At 38.0% G+C, this 21,072-nt stretch overlaps 1 protein-coding gene across 39 annotated transcripts in view; it reads right to left on the minus strand.

Moving 5' to 3' along the window:
* The window catches only part of LOC117402495 (regulating synaptic membrane exocytosis protein 1-like), a 147,159-nt gene that overhangs the window by 103,295 nt on the left and 22,792 nt on the right, over positions 1 to 21,072 (minus strand). The window lies entirely within an intron of this gene.

Genomic DNA, 21,072 nt, shown 5'->3' on the forward strand with positions numbered 1-21,072 from the left:
AAAAGGGTTGACTAATGTATTCAATGCAAAGTGTGCTGTTAAATTGTACTTTTACTTTGGTATTTATTTTTAATTGTACAATATTAAAATACAGTGGTATACATTATACCATGTTGAATTATAAAAACAAATGACATGTACATCATTTCAGCACATTTTCAGTGAACATTTTTGTAAAACCAGAAACTTTTTTTTTTACGGTTTACATATTTAAACTTTGACAGCATTCGTTTGTGTGAGCTGATTATATAACTATACAGAGAGTAGGGATATTTAAATGATTTTAAAACACAAAATACATCAATAGCTTGCAAACGTATCTTTTTGTTGTGTTCTTGTGCTATTTTGGTGAGTAGAGCTGTATTTATATCTGGGACTGTGTTCAAAGTGAGCTACTGACATGGTGTACAAAACATGTAAACCCAAATGATGTATAAAGCAATATATTGTAGTGGAGATAGACAACAAAGGCCATACCAAGAGACAAAGCATACATTCCCTAAGCGACTGCTAATACAGTATGTCAACTATAGGCTGCCTCCAAATTAAATTGCTTAGGCTTTCAACAGCCTGATATATCCAGCAGACAAAAAACAAGATAAACTTCATTGTTTCTCTTTGATTGTCCCTTCCGATTGCCCCAAAGCTAGAAAGACATAACAATATAAATGCATCCATCTAGGAATAAGGCACATTCTATCTTAAAGGAATCTCATTTTCATTTAAAAGTACAGTATTATTGAATAATACTAATGGTGTACACAGGGAGATACTACATACAGTATAATCATCTTTATTCCCAGAACATTTAAAATTACAGGGCAAACAAAACATAACAGCTAGTGTACAACTTACAGCTCTTATGGAACAAACATATATTTTTAATATATGGTAGAAAAGTATGCTCCTTTTTCATATATAGAAATTGGCCCCTTTTTTATATATTTAAAATATTTAGGATATATTTAAAATATATTTTAGTCTATAATCCATATATTTATTTTATATAGATTACAGACTAATGAAAATGCCGTTTTAGCATTAATGAATGGCGTTTTAGCATTATAGCTGAATACTTTTTATGGAAGCATTTCTGCAATTGAAACAGAGTGTTCTTAAGAGCGTAATAATATTCTTAAAAAGGTCTGTTGTCACTTTGCCTAATTTGTTTTTTGGCATTCAAAGAAAGAGCTTTATTTTTGGCACATGATCCCTAATTATCCATAAGGTTTAGTGAGTCACTGTTTCTCAGACTATGTATTGCACCTTTTCAGACAGGATGCTATAGGCCTATACATATAGCACCCCCAACAGACCGCTGCTTTACATACAGAGATGTATAAATGTGTCACTCTGGCCCAAGGGGGAGTGATATATACATTTTAGATCAATCTGTGTAAAGCCTTGAGTGCTTTTTATGCATGCTAATGATGCAGCATCATGCGCCTGAACACATCCCACATAAAGCAAATGTGAGACAATCATCAGGAAAACGTGTCAGGTTTGTGTAAAAGCCTCCTTGAGACCGCAGCTGACACTTAAGACCACTGCTTCAGAGCCTTTAAGTTTAAAATAGGGATGTAAGTCGGTTATGATCGGTTCGGTTTTTTATCAACTCTTTCACCTGTTTTTGACATCCAATCGGTTTTCGATAAAACTGAAATGAAAGTTTAAAACCGGACTGCATTTGTGCAGCCAAGGGAATGGGACATACCATTATTACACACATTACATTTTTTTAACCTGTGTCACAATTAAATAAGATGCAAGTTATGTGTCATGGTTCAGTTCAACACAGCACATCAAGTTCCACAGCCGCCCCAGTGTCGCCTCCTTAAACCTGAGCTCATGACATCAGTCCTTTCTAAAACCGCACAGATAAAAGGAACAAAAACCTTTATTATCCAAAGTGTCACCTGGTAGCCTTCGGCTCGTGCTTACGAATGCTGCTACTTGATTATTCTATATATATGTAGGGTATTCTGAGTGCATTACAAACAAATCATCCATGAGAGTGACTGTGCTACATATCACAGGTGTTTTCCATATGCTTTGTCCCAATCCTCTTTGCCTGCCCTTACTCTGCTGGGCTGACATCAGATCACAGCCCATTGACTGGGTTGGTCCTCATCCTCAGAATTGTATTAACTCCTGATATTTGCCTGATTGGCTCCATTAATCAATTTCAATTGGCCTTCTTGTTTGAATCTTCCTACCATGATTTTTATGAGCCTGTTTCAGCCTATTAAGATTTCTTGTTTAGATATTATTGTTAAGTGCCTTGAAATGCTGCAGTTAATGAGATGCACTTAACAAGTGTATGATTAAAATAATCTATGCTATGACATTATTAACTGCTAAAGTTATGACAAGCCTCAAAGTTATGACAAGCACCTTTCAAGGTGCTACAAAAAATGTTGTTTTGTTTTACATGTACATGTACATAAGACTGAGCTTACAGTCATACTGGTATTAGCAGGAATATAGTTGTTTGGTTCACTTTTGAGCGACACAGTGGTCAGAAAGATTCAAGGAGTGAGAGAGCTGTAGCCTGCTGCTTATAAAATGAGTATTATTTATTTCTTAGCAGATGCTCTTATCTAGGGCGACTTACAATTGTTACAAGATATCACATTATTTTTACATACAATTACCCATTTATACAGTTGTTTTTTTTACTGGAGCAATCTAGGTAAAGTACCTTGCTCAAGGGTACAACAGCAGTGTCCCCAATGGGGATTGAACCCACGACCCTCTGGTGAAGAGTCCAGAGCCCTAACCACTACTCCACACTGCTGCCCTATAAAATGGTGAGAAAGCCAGGAATACTCAACTAAGAAATAATGTAGTGAGCATTCAACCAGAAATCATTTTGTGAAAATGTAAACATTTGGGACTCAAAACTACTAAACTTATTACCGTACAATCAGATGAATTATGATTAACTTTCTGTTTTTTTTAAAGAGATTATTGCACACAAGGGCACAATCTAATATATTATTGCACATCTGCACCATTTCCTAATGTATATTCACAGGGGTCAAATTAGAAAGGGCCACATCCTCACCAGTTGTGTCTGATGTCATGTTGACCAGTAGTAGCCAATTGGCAGGTCCGTATTGCCTCATCATGTGCCGACTTTATTTCCTAATAGTTTAAAAACATGTTTCAGTGATCACTACCAAAAATTGTTTTGCCATTTTAGATTAATCTTATGGTTTATGCACAACAATGCACAGCACCAATTGCCCTGGATATATGGGATCCATTTGTAAGGGTGTTTGAAATAATTGTGCAACAAACCACTGAGCTCTCAAGGGGTTAGAGTAAGACAACATGTAATTTCACTTGCAGCAACACATACTGTAGCTAGTATTGTATTTACCATTGTACTGTAACAAAGAGTTACATATACTGTAAGTAGTACACCAGAATTACAATAATATATCACGACCAACTGCTGAGCTTATCTGTACAAACACTGGAACGGCTTGCATTTATAAACACCTGTTATTAGTTAATACATCTGCACCCTTCCCAGTGCATAAAGGCAACCATTTTTCACAATTCACATTATTACTAATTTCAAGTGAGTGGCTAGAAAGCAAAAAAGGTATATTTTTAGATTTTGATGTACTAAAGTACATTAGCAAATGATCTACTGTACTGTAGGTTAGACTAGTGGAACTCTCCGGCAGTCAGAATGTATGGTATCTTAACAACTGACTTGATCACAGATATAAAACTGAACACCAGCCTCTGTGGCAGGAGAGACTGAAAAACCATCTGTTAGAAGACTGACTGACTGTCAGCAGTGGCAGTTACCTTCTGTTTGCTGTTGAGGGAATGAGGGAAGAGTCAGTTAGACAGCACAGAGATGGCCCCTGAGTGCATATGCAAAATTATAAAACGGATTGTTATAATGCTGCATGCTGATTGGCCAATCAATGGTTCTAAGTCATGATGTAATCCCCGGTATAGTAACTGTTGGGTAAATCACTAGCTCCGTGTCACTATTGTATCACTGCGCCTATTGAAATAACGATAATAATAAAAATAAAAATAAAAACACCTGTCAAAATACCTGGCAGTCATGGAATATACCACAGAAGGCATCACTTTTGAGCTGTTTGCACCGATGACAATCAATAAATGAGTAGAAATAGAAGATGCATCGGCTCATATTTGCAAGTTTCCCAAAAGCGAAGAAAAGAAAAAGTTAAACCGTCACGCTGAGGTACTAGAAAAAAATAGAAATGAAATAAATACCACAAAACAAACCAGTTGGGCTGTTAAATGCTTTAATGATTGGCTGTCTGAAAAAAATTACATATTGAATTCATACAACTAACAAAAGAAGAGCTAAATAAGAACATAAGAACATAAGAAAGTTTACAAACAAGAGGAGGCCATTCAGCCCATCTTGCTCATTTAGTTGTTAGTGGTTAGTAGTTAGTAGATCCCAGAATCTCATCAAGCAGCTTCTTGAAGGATCCCAGGGTGTCAGCTTCAACAACATTACTGGGGAGTTGGTTCCAGACCCTCACAATTCTGTGTAAAAAAGTGCCTCCTATTTTCTGTTCTGAATGCCCCTTTATCTAATCTCTATTTGTGACCCCTAGTCCTTGTTTCCTTTTTCAGGTCAAAAAGTCCCCTGGGTCGACATTGTCTATACCTTTTAGGATTTTGAATGCTTGAATCAGATCACCGCGTAGTCTTCTTTGTTCAAGACTGAATAGATTCAATTATTTGCCACTCCTCCTATTTTTGTGTTGTCTGCAAATTTAACAAGTTTGCTTACTACACCAGAATCTAAGTCATTAATGTAGATTAGGAATAGCAGAGGACCCAATACTGATCCCTGTGGTACTCCACTGGTTATCTCGCTCCATTTCGAGGTTTCTCCTCTAATCAGTACTTTCTGTTTTCTACATGTTAAGCATACGACATGGTTTATTTAGATTTCCAGAAAGCTTTTGACAAAGTCCCGCATAAAAGATTAATTCTCAAACTGAACGCAGTAGGGATTGGGAACCGTCATTTGAAAATCGAAAGCGCTGGAGCAACATCTTGACGGAGAAAAACTCCACAGCATCGCCAAACAAAAAAATAAGATCAGATGAAAGCAAACCCCCTTCCTGCATTTTAATGCCCCCTTCTGCAACAATTGACAGTGACTTTAAGAATTGTAAAGTGAACGGAAACATTCAAATTAATGTCTATGAACACAAAATTGCACTCAAATAAAGAAAAATCTTACCTGAGTATCAATAGTTCATAGGAACTATTTTCTGTTGCGGAAGGTTATCCTTCAAATTTCTTAATAAATCTTCTAAATCTATTTCTCTTGTATATTTATATTTAGTAAAACCATTTTATAAAAGCATTAAGGTACTTAAGGGTGTGTGTTACCGTGTATATTGTCATGCTCGGTTGGTTGGCACCAAGCAGTGACAATATCCACGGTAACCCATGCCCTCTCATACCTTAATGACTTAATATACAGTATGCAGTAACCATACAATATTCTTCAGATTAATGACAAACCAGATGTGATTTAGCAAAATGAATGTTTCAAAGACACTACAGATTTGACAGCACTCTCAGTGGCGGAGGAACAGAAAGATGGGCCCTGGTGCAGGACCTTATTGTGGCCCTGCCAAACTTTAATATAACACTTATTTATAAACACAAACCATGCCACATCAAGTGTTCAGTATTTAACAATATTTAATTCTGCGACCGCAGAAATCAATACAGAATTTACACAAGGATGAATAATTGTGCACAGAAATTCTCTAACTTTTTCTCACATAGAAAACCTTTTCTATGTGAGAACGGCATTTTTATTTGCTTTAGTTTATTTAGGTAACCACCACCCTTTAACAGCTTCCACCTAAACTAGAGGATGAATCGTGCTGCACACAGAATATAACGGCAGAACCTTCCATGAAGACAGTGGGAAACTGATTTGCAATGTTGAGTGACCACTAGGCAAAAGCACAAGTGGTTGCAGAGTTGGAAAAAGAGATGCCAACAAAACATAAAACAGTGCCTAGTACCAGCCTCCATGAAATGACAGTTGCAGGGTGTGGCCCTGCTGCTGTAAGTAGTGTGTATGGGAATGTAAGTTTGGCAGGGATGGGGTTACATCTGTCCCTGCCAGAAATCACAGGTGTGGTTCCCCAGTTATGTAATTGGTGCTAATTAGGGAGTGGCCACATGTATAAAGGAGACAGAAATCCTGTGTTTGTTGGAGGGAGTTTGGACCTGTGTTTACAGGGACTGGAGTGAAGGCAGATGCCCAGCCTATAGGCACTAATTGTTTTGTTTAACCTTTTATTTTGGCCCTTGTGCCTGTTTTGGTTGTTCCTGTTTGTTTGTGTGATAAACATGTGCATTTGTGCTTGAACTGCAGCTTTCCCTGACTCTGAGCCTCATTCCTGCCTCTATCCACGTGGTGTATGAGTGGGATAGTGCCCCCAAGAGACCCAGAGTCAGGGAAAGCTGCAGTTCAAGCATGTATGCACAAAATAAAAGCCAATCCAATCCAATCCAATCCAATCCAATCCAATCCATGCCTGTAGGGAATGACCATACCTGTGATTGCTGGCAGGGACAGATTTAGCCCCAGCCCCGTCAATTTTACATTTTACACCATCCCTGTCAATTTTACATTTTACACTACTAGAAAAAAAAGTTGGGAAGCTTGTTTTTATTCAACAGTATATATATATTGCTACCAGGGTGGATAAGACAGAATTACTGGCATCATTAGCAAACAACAATGTGAAGAATGTTATCACTATTAAATATTTTTCCTCCAAATTTTGGTAACACTACAGGGCCATCTGAGCACTCTTGACAGAAGTTTAATTGTACAGATGTATGTTTGTCTATTTTAATAGTAATGATATTTTGTCATTAGGCTACAATGTCAAGGTTTCAATTACTTGTAAACAGTACTCTGAGCAAAATATTCTATCCTTATTGTCTTTCAGGAATCTTGGAAATCCTAAATGTATATCTAACAGTGTATGACAACTGATGCCTATGATCCAGAAAATACTTACCAGAGGGGAATACCTTATTAATACTTTCTCTCAGAAAACCCAGGAAAGTCTTTTCAGTTTAATACTAAGTACGTCATGTGACGCCCACACTTCATCCCACAGGAAAGGTATTGAATACAAAACATGAAGAGATGCCCTCATTATGCCATGCACACCAGTGCACTGGAGAACAGAGACGGCTTTTCTATATATCTCAGGGACACATTATTAACCAGACTTCTTATTCAGCCTCCTCTTGATTTTTATTTAGTATTTACAAACAACAGGCTCTGTTCAACACGCTATCACACGAGTTATTTAAAGGATGTTTGTTTTTCAAAATCAAAATTGAATGTATAAAATAAAGTTTAATATTCATGAAACTGCTCTAGACTGTTCTTAAAGAAGCCAACAGCAGCATGAATACTTAACTAAAATATTTAACAATTGAATCTAAAACATATCTAATAAATAGCTTTATTCATCAAAGACTTTGAAAAGAAAATGTGGTCAGTTTAAATGATCTCAGCAGTGGTTTATTTTAATGCCACCACTCTTTAATTCTGTAATAATCCTGCTGGTATTTTCCACCAGGATTGATTTGTTGATCTATTTATTAACATTACTATGTACAACAAAAAATATATATTGAAATGGTCCACAAAACAAATCTGGTTTATACATTTTAGGGAATGTGTATTAACGTCTGCTACAGTTTAGATCATTAAAATAGACCCTGCATATTAAAATAGACCCAGATGAGTTAAAGCTTTGTGACTTTGGCTCTACTGTATATCTATAGCTATGTCTTACATGCCCTTCCGATCTCTGTATTCTTTCCATGTGTGAGCCCCATTAGAATACAAATGGAATGCAAATGGCCTCATTCAAAACTTGCATACTGCTCCCTCAGCTATAACTCACACATGTTATACATGTCCCATTTCTAACCTTATAATTCCCACATTTCTCAAAAGAGACTATGCCAACACAAAGCAGACAAAGCAAAAAGGAACATGTCAGATTCAAGTCATTGGTCCTAGATTAAAAATGCAGTGTATCTGTGATCTACTGTTCATACCTGTGCTACCTTCTGGCTTTTTACACAAGCTCTACATTTTTACAACTTGGTGTGGTATTTATACAGTGCTGTAGATCTGAGTCATAGTTAAGAAGCTGTGCTATATGTGTTCTGGCTTAAATACAAAGACTATTTTTCTATAAAGGCTTTTCTTACTGTATAATGGGAGAGCACTGTAATTGTAAATCAGTTCCCCATTTTTATAACTACTGTATGGATTTGACAGTATCTATTACTGTCAGCTGCTCCACAGATAGGGCTAACAGCTGGCACAACCTAGAAAAGAATCATTCATCCTAATCTAATCAGAGTAACAAGGGTGCTGGAACTAGGGGTGCTGGGGGTGCAGCAGCACCCCCTGGATTGAAATGCTGTGCACCTGCTTCCATCATATACAGCGCAGTTTTATTCAATGGCTTTCAGCACCCTTACTATAAAAATTGTTCCAGCACCTCTGCAGAGTAATATGATCCAAGTTTCGTCAGAAAACAATGTTTCATATCAGTATACACGTACTGTCCAGTACATTTTTATACACATTGCATTTTCCAAAATATATGAAAATTTCACCCACTGTTTATTTTTAAATATGTGTTGCAATGTTGTTATATTAAAGTATTTCAGTGAAGGTGATCGCCCAGCCCAAATAGTGGGAGGTTTTAGCTTGTTTTATTAATTAAAGTGTGCATTGGCGCTAGAAACTGTAGTATCCTAACTGTGCCTGATTTCATGCTGCTGACCAGCCTCAACTGCAATGCTACCCTGCTACATATGGGAAAGCAGCAGGAAAGCAGACACACAGTTAGGATACTGCAATTTCAAGCACCACTGTGCACTTTAATCAACAAAACAAACAAAGTAAAACAAACAAAAGATTTGAACAAACACAAATCAAAACCTCCCACTTTTTCAGGTGCACAATCATCTTCACAACCCTATCTTCCCCAAAACAAAGCTTGTAGCTCCCTTTATATACCCTGTGGCTGGGACTTGATTGATGATCAATTATTCAATCCAGACCCAGCCACATTCCACACATGGATTTGGCAGGGATAGAATTCACCCCATCCCTGCCAAACCTAAATTCAAAATAATTAACCTTTATTTGTACCACATCAAAAACACACTATTTACCCCTCTCCTTAAAAAATCATAGAATGTGAGGTTTCATTTTTGATATTTTCTGTTTAGTGCTGGGTGTGCCTTAAATTTTTATTTTTTTTTTGTTCCTGGGTAGTAAGTGTTATTTCCTAATTGCTTATGCCTCAAAAGTATAGAAAATGGCTATTATTCCCCACAAACTTTGCTTTTGTGACCAGGACAGTGATATTTTGAAATTTACCTATTTTCCAGAACATTCCAGATAGATTCAGTGCTGAGTAAACTTGGAGTAACTTCTAGAACTTTGTAGAACTTTCCAGTAATATAAATAGTAGTATAAATACAGGGGCCTTAAGCCCACCAGTTCAGTTTAGTTCCAGCTGCCTAAGTGGATACATATCTGCATTTTTCTGAGATGGCATCAAGAGGCTGCGAGCATCCGGCAGACGCATTTTGAGACTTTAAAATGGTGGCATTCCTGATGGGTCTCCAAGGCGAATTTTACCAAGTTTCCCTGCTATCTTTGCCTTTGGAACAGCAGGGACACCAAGGCGCACTACCACAGGCGGAACTGGCCACAGCGGACCGAGTTCTCTGTGGGGAGGAACAACGTCAAGTGGGAGTCAATGGTGGACCCCCGGAAGGTGCTGATGCCACCACTGCACATCAAATTGGGCCTTATGAAACAATTTGTCAGAGCTCTAGATAAGGAGTCGGCAGCCTTCAAGTACCTTCAAGACTTCTTCCCTAAGCTGTCTGAGGCAAAGGTCAAAGCCGGTGTCTTCGTCGGACCACAGATAAAGAAGATCCTGGAGTGCAATGAATTCCCCAAGAAGCTCACTAGTAAGGAGAAAGCGGCTTGGAACAGCTTTGTCGCAGTGGTTCGGGGCTTCATGGGCAATCACAAGGCCGAAAACTATGTGGAGCTGGTTGAGACTCTGGTGAAGAACTACGGCACAATGGGCTGTAGGATGTCCCTCAAAGTCCATATCCTTGATGCTCATCTTGATAAATTCAAGGAGAACATGGGAGCGTACTCGGAGGAGCAAGGCGAGCGCTTCCACCAGGATATACTGGACTTTGAACGCCGCTACCAAGGACAGTATAACGAGAACATGATGGGAGACTGCATTTGGGGGCTGATTTGTGAAAGTGATTTACAGTATAATCGTAAATCTCGAAAAACTACTCACTTCTAAATCTTTTGTAGTCATTTTTGTATTACTTTAGTATAAATACATGTTAATTTGGATTCATATGTTGTTTTTTCTGACTTTATGTGAACGAAAAGACACAAATTTGCCCGTTTTCTCATTGGAAATAGGTAAATTTCAAAATATCACTGTCCTGGTCACAAAAGCAAAGTTTGTGGGGAATAATAGCCATTTTCTATACTTTTGAGACATAAGCAATTAGGAAATAACACTTACTACCCAGGAACAAAAATTGTGTTACATAGTGTTATGTGCCATCGTCCTCATTTGAGGACAGACTACTTTAAATGTTTTGGAGCATTTTTAACTGGCATCTACTTGTTATTTACATTTTCTCTAACTATATTTGTATGATAACTCTAAATTTGCAAACAAAAAATGGTAAGTCTAAATGTAATGTATCAAATTATATAAATACGGCTTGTGGTATGATTTTTTTCAAAGAAAAAAATAATTTGGTACTTAATGGGTTAATACAACAAGAAACCCTTTTTGTAAACAGGGTCTTGGCAGTCAAACAATTTTTGAAAAATATTTCTATACACTGAAAAAATGTGAAAAAATGTCTTTGAAAGATTTAGGGCCACATTCACAAAGCATTTACCACTGTACTAAGTTAACACCATTTATTTGTTTTTTCTAAAAAGAAAGTACAATCTTGGTGTTAATTTAAGAGCTCCTATATGCACTTTAGCTGTTTTGTGCTAGTCCTATAATGTTAGCAGTTTGGCTTTCATTTTACAAAAAACCCATTTGGCCCTTGATCTCTGATACCTGTAAATATATCATGGCAGTTAGCAACTTTACATTACAGTTTAATACCTTCCATTCTCCCTGTTTTGTTTTATGAATATTTTCGTATGAAGAATGCACTTTATAACATAAAATGCTCCGCAACTGTAAAAATCTTACTTCACTGCATAGAAACCTGGCCATAAGGACAGAGATTTGTGAATGCCTTCGAGCATCTGTGGCAGGGATGGGGTTAAATCCTATCCCTGCCAACAATCACAGGTGTGACCATTCCCCAATTAGGTAACTGAGTATTAATTGGGGAGGGCCACCTGTATAAGGGGAGCAGAAATCCTTTGTTGGTGAAGGGGAAGGGGAAGGGGAAGGGTTTTGTAAACCTTTTGTTTTGGAAAGTAACCAAAAACATTTATTTCATACAGTATATGAAAAACGAAAGCCCCAAAAACTCAAAAATAGCTAAAAATAAGCACCGAAAAATACAATTAATAACAACAGAAAAACAGAAGCCCTAATTATAATCAACGTATGTATGTATATTAGATTATTCTATGGGCCTCTGCTACAGAAAACAGCATCAATTGTATTGAAGAAAGTTATACATTTTGTATTGTCTGTTGGCTAAAAAATCTTTTAAGCTAACCAGTCAGCCAAAATGGAACACAGCTCTGAAAACAAAGAATGAAGGAACTGCAGGCTGCATGTAGCACCTGCCAACAGTGAACCATGTACACAAACTGTGGGTGTGTGTCTTAAATGGGACAGATGCAGTTTACCGCAGATTAGTCAAGAACAAGGGTAGTTGCTCTGAGGAATATTGGAGTTGAGCACAATTTCTAGGTCACCAGAAGTCACCTTATGCTCGTTTGTTTCGTACTGGTGGTGTTTTGAAGATTTAAATACATCATTTGATGTAAAAGAGATACATCTACACTGTAAGACCACTGAGACTGAAGAAAACATGCAGCATCCAAATGGTCCAGGAAGCTATAGAAACATGTGATTGATCAACTTCTGATTAGTTTAGTTTAGATTGTGTCATTCTTAGGTTTGACAGTATTTTAAAGAGCTGTTTAGTTTAACGTGTATTAGGTTTAAACTAGTCATAAACGTCTACTGACACTTATTTTCAATTTTTTTATTAAATATTGGGGTCTGTTCATTTACGCTTTCAATTCCTGGGTCATTTCACCTAAGCAGTATCTTCTGGGTTAAAGCATGTTACTGGTTGAAAGAATGTCAACCAGTGGGGGAAGCAGCTGGTTGGTTAATGGGCAGCAAAGAAGCCATTAAAGAAGTGGGGACAATTTCACCCTACAGGTGAAATGACCGTGTATGTTCAACCCATTCTGAAACATGGCTTGCAAACAGGGGTATATTTCACCTGGTGTATTACCAGAAATCCTAACATGTGTTTCTTTCAAAACTGCACTACTGAGACCAGCAGTGGAAGTACATAACAGGTACAATTTATGAAAATATTTTGTTAGCTACAATCACTTTAACTGCTCGCATCTGCCTGGACATCAGTTCTTGGTAGCCGTATCTGACTGACAGTCATCAACACAGGCTGTCCTACCTCATACTGGGCTGAAAATACCACCACAAGAGGGGGTGTGATCCATTAATTATGAGCCATGAGTCGACAGTGCAACATTTTTCTTCATGTTAGCAGCTATCTGTATACACTGTGCAATCTGTGCAATCCTAGTGCAACTTCTGCTTTACAAATTACAATAACAATTCAATAAGAGCTTCAACATGCTAAAGACCTGTTAGCTTTGCGTGAGAGGATGACTATTCAGAACCTAACTGGCTAACACATTTGGTGATTATTATTATTATTATTATTATTATTATTATTATTATTATTATTAGTTTATTTGGCAGACTCTTTATCCAAAGTGACTTAAAGAACAGAGGAAGTAAATGTGGATGTGGGGATTGTGGCAAAAAGAGAGCGGGGCGGTGGGCCCTGGTATGGACTCGCCTACTGCCTCTGGAGGTGGGGTAGGTGCGGTCCCTCCTGATGGGAATCAAACCATATCTGCAGCCAAGTAGTTGATTACCACGGCTGCGATGTCTGAGAGGGGCGCTGGGTGGTGTTGCTGTTTCCAGGATTCCAATCGCTCCCCATCTCTGGATCACAGTAGGTTGACCGCCAGCAGGAGGGCCTCCTCAAAGTTCCCCTTAGGGTTCCTCAGCCAGTCCAAGATCTCCCTCAAGGTCACTGGACGCTCATGCTTCCCCCTCATGAGTGCTGGGCGCTCTGACTTTCCCGTCGTGGGTGCTGGAGCTTGCAACGGCTTCTTCCCCTTCTTCCGGGGGCAACCACTCCTCCCCTTCTTCGTCTTCGGGGCCGGCAGTTGTGTACCCCGTCACAGAGCTGCAGTTTGCTTCAGTTTCCATTAATTACATTAACTCTACAGCTGAGGTTTTCGGAACTGCATTAAAATGCAGGTCTCAAGACTCACTCAACACATATCAGTTAAGGATTCACAGCTCCTGTTCTGAGCCTCAGCACCGGCAGCTGGCTGCACTCCAGAATATCTATCCTCCCAGCCATCTGTGAACTATGTGCCTGTGATGCCATCACAACTTTTAAAGGCATTACAACCCTCTGAGATCAGCTTTCAAACAATGAAACACAGAAATATTCAAGTATGTTCAACTCTTGCTGTATATCCAGGGCCGATTTGACCAATTTACTGGGCGCACAGGGCCCAAGCCAATGCAATGTAATCTATCCTTTTCAATTAGGAATAGATAGTGAAACCAAAGATCTTAGCTGTCTAATAGACCTGGTTACCATGCGATATAATCGAAGGAAGCACTGGACTGGAAACTGCCTGTGAAGCTAACCAAACTGCACCAATTCTCTGCTTAATCAATAATCAAATTACTGAAATGCCAATACTGTAAAGACAAACTCAACAGCATGTCCATGGATTATTCCAGATGATACAGTTAACAGTGTACCATGTACATTAAAATCCCTTGATGTAATTTAGCATGAACCACTAAGCGAGAATATTATGTACAGGTCCTATGAACTCAATATCATCTCTTTTGGGACTATAAAGGTAATGTATTTTTTGCTGTCCTTTTTATTGCCTGCTTTTTGATAATTTTGAAATATATTTATTAAAGAGTAAGTACAGTAGCATCAGACTGCTTGTGCAGTATATTATCTTGTTAGACAGTAAATATGCAGCAATATCTTCTTCGGTTATATGCTTTCTGACACTTGTCAGGTTTTCAACAAAAAATAGTATAATGTACGACTGAGCTGCCAAAACCCTTCCACAGAGCAGGAATTACTCTAGTGGACTATAATATTGTTCAAAAGCTGTACCATCTCGGTCTTTCTTGTAAGCTTTCTGGTGTTAACTTAACCCAAAAGCTGTTTTTTGAGAAAAGAAAAAAAAAATTCAGTTTCCACAGCTGGAATAGTTCCTGCCTTGTTTTGAAGAACAAACCTTGAAAGAAAACCCTAAAGGTTTGAATAAGAAAGCACTGCAAATCTTTCCTATTGTTTAGTCTTGCAGTAAAAATAATTTACAGTAGCTATATAAACCAAGCCCAAAGAAAGCAGGAGGCTCTCAACCTTTGTGTCTCCTTGACTGAAGAAAACTACGAAGCAAACCTCTTCCTTAGATGCAATACGGGGAGAAAGTGGTTATAGCCTGTGAAACAAAGTACTGTACCATGACAAGTAGAAAAGATATCCCTGTTCCACATGAACAAGTCTACAGTATTACAAAATAACTTGAAGACTGAGTTGAACCACAGTTGTGGTTAAAGAACCAAAGAAGAGAATATTCCATCAAGAATGTGTCAATCCCGTTGGGGATCGAAGAACCATCATGAAGAGGACTTAGCCACATACTTCAACGATTTACGTTCCATAACTATGAACGAGTCAGTGTTCTCCGCGACTGTTAAATGGTTTCCACATGCAACTTTGCTATTACTGTTATCCAATAAATTGCAGTTATTAATTTAACCATCCTTGAGTCTGTGTTGGTGTTTATAAGTAAATTATCAATCTCTTTGAACTTAAATAATATCTGAAATGGGAAACTACTCAATTGTTCCTGCATGGTTTACATGACGAGTGAAAGAGTGAGAAAAATTGCACTTCTTTTCAATCCCTGCCCAATAAACATTGCAGTACAATGATCAATTCAAATAAAGCTGTTACTGTTGATTATGAATTTGCACTGAATATCATTAGTAATATTATAATCACGCAATTTCCCATTGACTACACATCGCAATGGTGGAATTCCCTGCCTAAGGACACTGGTGAATCAAGACTCCTGTACTAAACTGAAATCCAAACTCCAGACTTTTTTGGTTTGAAAAGGCTTACAGGTAAAGTGCCTGGAGAGGCTTGGCGTGAAAAGCCTATAAAGAAATGTACGTTTCATTGTTTAAACAAGAGGGGCATCATGAATCCTTATCCCACAATCGCGAGGGGTTGCTTTTCTTAGTAAGGTAAGCAGCAGGGGCATCTCCTGTAGGAGGTAAAGCCTAAGAATGCAGGCAAGATTCTCCACGGCCCCTTTGTCTGCCTGTGGATCAGGAGAAGGCGTTGGCAGGAATTGCTTGAGGGTATTTTAAAGTTCCACTTCTGCAAGCAAGGATCACTGTGGAGTAACGCTAGCATTTCATGGGGGTGGATTATTGACAAGAGTTCAAACAACAGTGGCCCAAATCTGGTTTGAACTTTCAAAAAAGAGATATAAAAATCCAATGCCTCCCCTCATCTCCCTAAAGTACAAAGAGGTTTAGTTGGCATGTCACCTGCCTTTCTTTGTGTAACACTGCAATCCCACACTCTCTATATACCATAGACAGCGTTTCTCATTTATAGTAGATTCTGATTCACATGAAACTCCTTTTTGTTTGTGTGCCAGTGAGAAGCTGTGCATATAAATATGTTTACAGCACATTAAAGAACCATGAATTCGTGACTAAACACGGTGCAATATTTAAAAAAAAGAAAAAAAGAAAATGGATGCTTATCAAAATATTGCATGAGATTAACCTCCCTTCCCCTTCTCCCATTTTACATTAAAATAAATCAGTAGGCTGTAGGATTTCCTTCCTCTGTCACAGTACCTCCATCATTCATGTCACATGCATGGGATGCACCACCATTAGCGGCTGCATATACGATGCTGCTAGTTCTCCCAGAGGGTCTGGCTCCACTCGTAATCACAGCACGAGAACTCTTTAAGGAAGACAGGTGGCGGATCACATGGCTTGGCAAGCGGGAGCAGAAAGTGGTCTGTTAGGATGCTGGCACATAATGATATACAGTGCCTTGCGAAAGTATTCGGCCCCCTTGAACTTTGCGACCTTTTGCCACATTTCAGGCTTCAAACATAAAGATATGAAACTGTAATTTTTTGTGAAGAATCAACAACAAGTGGGACACAATCATGAAGTGGAATGAAATTTATTGGATATTTCAAACTTTTTTAACAAATAAAAAACTGAAAAATTGGGCGTGCAAAATTATTCAGCCCCTTTACTTTCAGTGCAGCAAACTCTCTCCAGAAGTTCAGTGAGGATCTCTGAATGATCCAATGTTGACCTAAATGACTAATGATGATAAATAGAATCCACCTGTGTGTAATCAAGTCTCCGTATAAATGCACCTGCACTGTGATAGTCTCAGAGGTCCGTTTAAAGCGCAGAGAGCATCATGAAGAACAAGGAACACACCAGGCAGGTCCGAGATACTGTTGTGGAGAAGTTTAAAGCCGGATTTGGATACAAAAAGATTTCCCAAGCTTTAAACATCCCAAGGAGCACTGTGCAAGCGATAATATTGAAATGGAAGGAGTATCAGACCACTGCAAATCTACCAAGACCTGGCCGTCCCTCTAAACTTTCAGCTCATACAAGGAGAAGACTGATCAGAGATGCAGCCAAGAGGCCCATGATCACTCTGGATGAACTGCAGAGATCTACAGCTGAGGTGGGAGACTCTGTCCATAGGACAACAATCAGTCGTATACTGCACAAATCTGGCCTTTATGGAAGAGTGGCAAGAAGAAAGCCATTTCTTAAAGATATCCATAAAAAGTGTCGTTTACAGTTTGCCACAAGCCACCTGGGAGACACACCAAACATGTGGAAGAAGGTGCTCTGGTCAGATGAAACCAAAATCGAACTTTTTGGCAACAATGCAAAACGTTATGTTTGGCGTAAAAGCAACACAGCTCATCACCCTGAACACACCATCCCCACTGTCAAACATGGTGGTGGCAGCATCATGGTTTGGGCCTGCTTTTCTTCAGCAGGGACAGGGAAGATGGTTAAAATTGATGGGAAGATGGATGGAGCCAAATACAGGACCATTCTGGAAGAAAACCTGATGGAGTCTGCAAAAGACCTGAGACTGGGACGGAGATTTGTCTTCCAACAAGACAATGATCCAAAACATAAAGCCAAATCTACAATGGAATGGTTCACAAATAAACATATCCAGGTGTTAGAATGGCCAAGTCAAAGTCCAGACCTGAATCCAATCGAGAATCTGTGGAAAGAACTGAAAACTGCTGTTCACAAATGCTCTCCATCCAACCTCACTGAGCTCGAGCTGTTTTGCAAGGAGGAATGGGCAAAAATTTCAGTCTCTCGATGTGCAAAACTGATAGAGACATACCCCAAGTGACTTACAGCTGTAATCGCAGCAAAAGGTGGCGCTACAAAGTATTAACTTAAGGGGGCTGAATAATTTTGCACGCCCAATTTTTCAGTTTTTTATTTGTTAAAAAAGTTTGAAATATCCAATAAATTTCGTTCCACTTCATGATTGTGTCCCACTTGTTGTTGATTCTTCACAAAAAATTACAGTTTCATATCTTTATGTTTGAAGCCTGAAATGTGGCAAAAGGTCGCAAAGTTCAAGGGGGCCGAATACTTTCGCAAGGCACTGTATGTGCAGATGATCACAATGGCGACTAATTTAGCATTTGAGCTTCGAAATCATACCAACAGGAGCTTGGTGAACTACAGTACAAGTAGCTGTATAGTCCATAGTCTCGAATTGCACAAAACATTGCTGTATATTATGTAATATAGTGAATCATTTCACAGACCGCAATAAGAATCCAGTGTCCCAGTGGACAGAGCTCATCTGAAACTGGCCTGTTACAAGACCTTCAAAAACAAAAGCCAGAAGCAACTAAAATTTTAAAAGTAATACAGTAGCTAGTTCGGTTATTAGGGTGTTTACCATTAACTCTTTACTCTCCAACCATTTGTTCAGAAGTGATGATGACAGAACAGCATTACAGTGCCTGATGGTTCAGTGGGCATTACAATGGTTTTACAAGCAGCATTGTGCAGTATTGGAACACACGGTTTCTGATGCAGGTGGAACACACACCGGAGGTTTTGGAAATAGATGCAAATAGTCCATGCTGGTCCATTATCAATGCCTTACAGTACATGGGCTCCTCTAAACAGTTCTACTGCATGATGCTATTGTATGCTTTATACACTGACAGATAATTAGGTCCAGACCGTGACATGTTGTTCCTATCAGGCTTTTTCTTCGTGTTTTTTTTTTTTTTTTAATCTTTAGTTCTCTAGACACCTTTATATTTTGATGCTGAAGATAGTCCCACGTGAAAGGTCAGGGCAGGGTCACATACTTAACGCTATTCATTATCAATATAGAACCACAGTAAATTCTGCAAGGACACCGGAGGATTACATAAATCAAGACGCCCTTTTGTTCACAAAAATGGTTGATAAATGGTTCAATGAAAGCTCACTTGCCAGTTGCCACTAGTGACTCATCTGTACTACTGGACAGTAGTGTAACATCAAGTGTTCTGATTTCTCCTGTGCCTCAAGCATTAACATATTTCCCTAAGGATTTTGGCATGAAGTTTGTTTCAATCACTGACATCTGCTATGACAATGGTGGAACAGTAGTAACACCAAAAACATTGCTACTGACTATGGTTCATTCTGATCACTTCTCCCTCATACAGGGAGCTGTTATATCTGTGTTTCTAGTAGTAGATCTCCATTTTACAATGCAATGTAGTTTATTCAGTTTTACTCCAATGGAAATTAGTTTAGTCCAAACAAAAAAAGCTAAATTTCTGTTACACAAAATACAATTTAAAACATTATACAACATGATTAAACTACCAGGACCTTTTCGAGAAACTGCACCACGCAAGATCAAAACCGCTGCAAGGATGCCTTTGCTACGTTTTTCAATGGGTGGCCAGAGTGGAGATCTGCCGCACAGCGTGGCGTTGCCTGGGCAACGAGATGCAACTCGGGGCATTGCATATGTTGACATGCCACTGCCCTGCAGTCTGATTCATTATGCTTTCCTGTTGTTACACTACAACAATCAATAAGTTTTTTAGACTGCAAGAGCTTGTAACTCAGGTACCATTTTTTTGTGTTGGACATTTTAATGCTGTAGTGTTAATTTATTATTTCGTGTTGTGTTTTCACACCGGACACTGCAATTTCTTACTTGCAGAGATTACGTAAAGCCATTTATTTTAGTGGACCGGAAATGTCACGTGTTTATATATTTTTCAAATGTAGCGATATTTATTTTAGTGTTTTCACCTGCAAATGTGGTTTTTCATGATGTGGTTTTGCACTGTACATTGTATATATATATATATATATATATATATATATATATATATATATATATATATATATATATATTAATCATACATTCCTTTACCACTGCCGCCACCCCCAAGAGAATCATAAGACAGTTTTGTTAATATTTATTGTAAAGATGAAAAACTGTGTTTCTCAGGGAAGATGACCTAGTTATCGTCTCCTTCTCAAAAGAGATATTTTTAGGTTGCTCAAGTTAGCTGCTGAAAGGGAAGTAGATTCATGTTTGATTGATTTTGTTTATCGATACGCATCTGCACACACATTTAATGACTGTTGAAATACAATTCAAAGCTGCTGCAGTATGTGCACTGTTTTGTCATTTCAAATCTTTTCACAAAACAAACATTAAACTTTAAAGCTGCAGTGTCCAGTGCAAAACCACACACACACACACACACATATATATATATATATATATATATATATATATACATTATATATATATATATATATATATATATATATATATATATATATATAGTAACGACCCAGGCATTTGCGCTGCAAAATGATTAGTTGACTGTCCAGTTTGTTTGTCATTCTGTTTTTTTATTTATTTCATATTAACTAACAAAAACAAAAACAACGTGATTATCAAGTTGGTTTTAGATTAACATAAAATGACCACCTCTTAATAGTGCCAAGACTGATGAATCTGATTCATGTCCTGGTTAGAATATGTTGGGGATATTTTGAAAAAAGCACTCATAGGAAAAAAACCACAAAAAAAAACTGCTAAATTACATTTCCTACCTTGCGGTAATTTGGTAGATATGGTATTCACTTAGACTAGGGCTATCTTACCAAAGGTTTCAGTAGCACTCTCCAGACTACTAAAAGTTAGAAATTGCCTTTATATGTATTACTGTTGTCTGGTGTCTGTTTTAGTTATAAATGGTCAGAAACATAATATGGCTATATTCATATTGTTCCTACATTCATAAGGAGCTTTGGTAAATAATTTAATATAAATGTATGTGTTCAAAATCATATTGCAGAAGGAGGCAGCGCCAGCAGGTACCCGTTTATTAACAATATATTTGAAAATACCAATTTCATTGTTTTTTAAACAGTAAATCAAATTAATGAACAAGGTGTGGATGATTAAAAAGAAAAAAAAAATAACCTTGATTACATTTTGTAAATAATCTGTTTATGTTGCTATAATTATAGATCTAATTCTGCA

Source organism: Acipenser ruthenus, chromosome 5 (assembly GCF_902713425.1).
Source record: "Acipenser ruthenus chromosome 5, fAciRut3.2 maternal haplotype, whole genome shotgun sequence".
NCBI lineage: Eukaryota > Metazoa > Chordata > Actinopteri > Acipenseriformes > Acipenseridae > Acipenser > Acipenser ruthenus.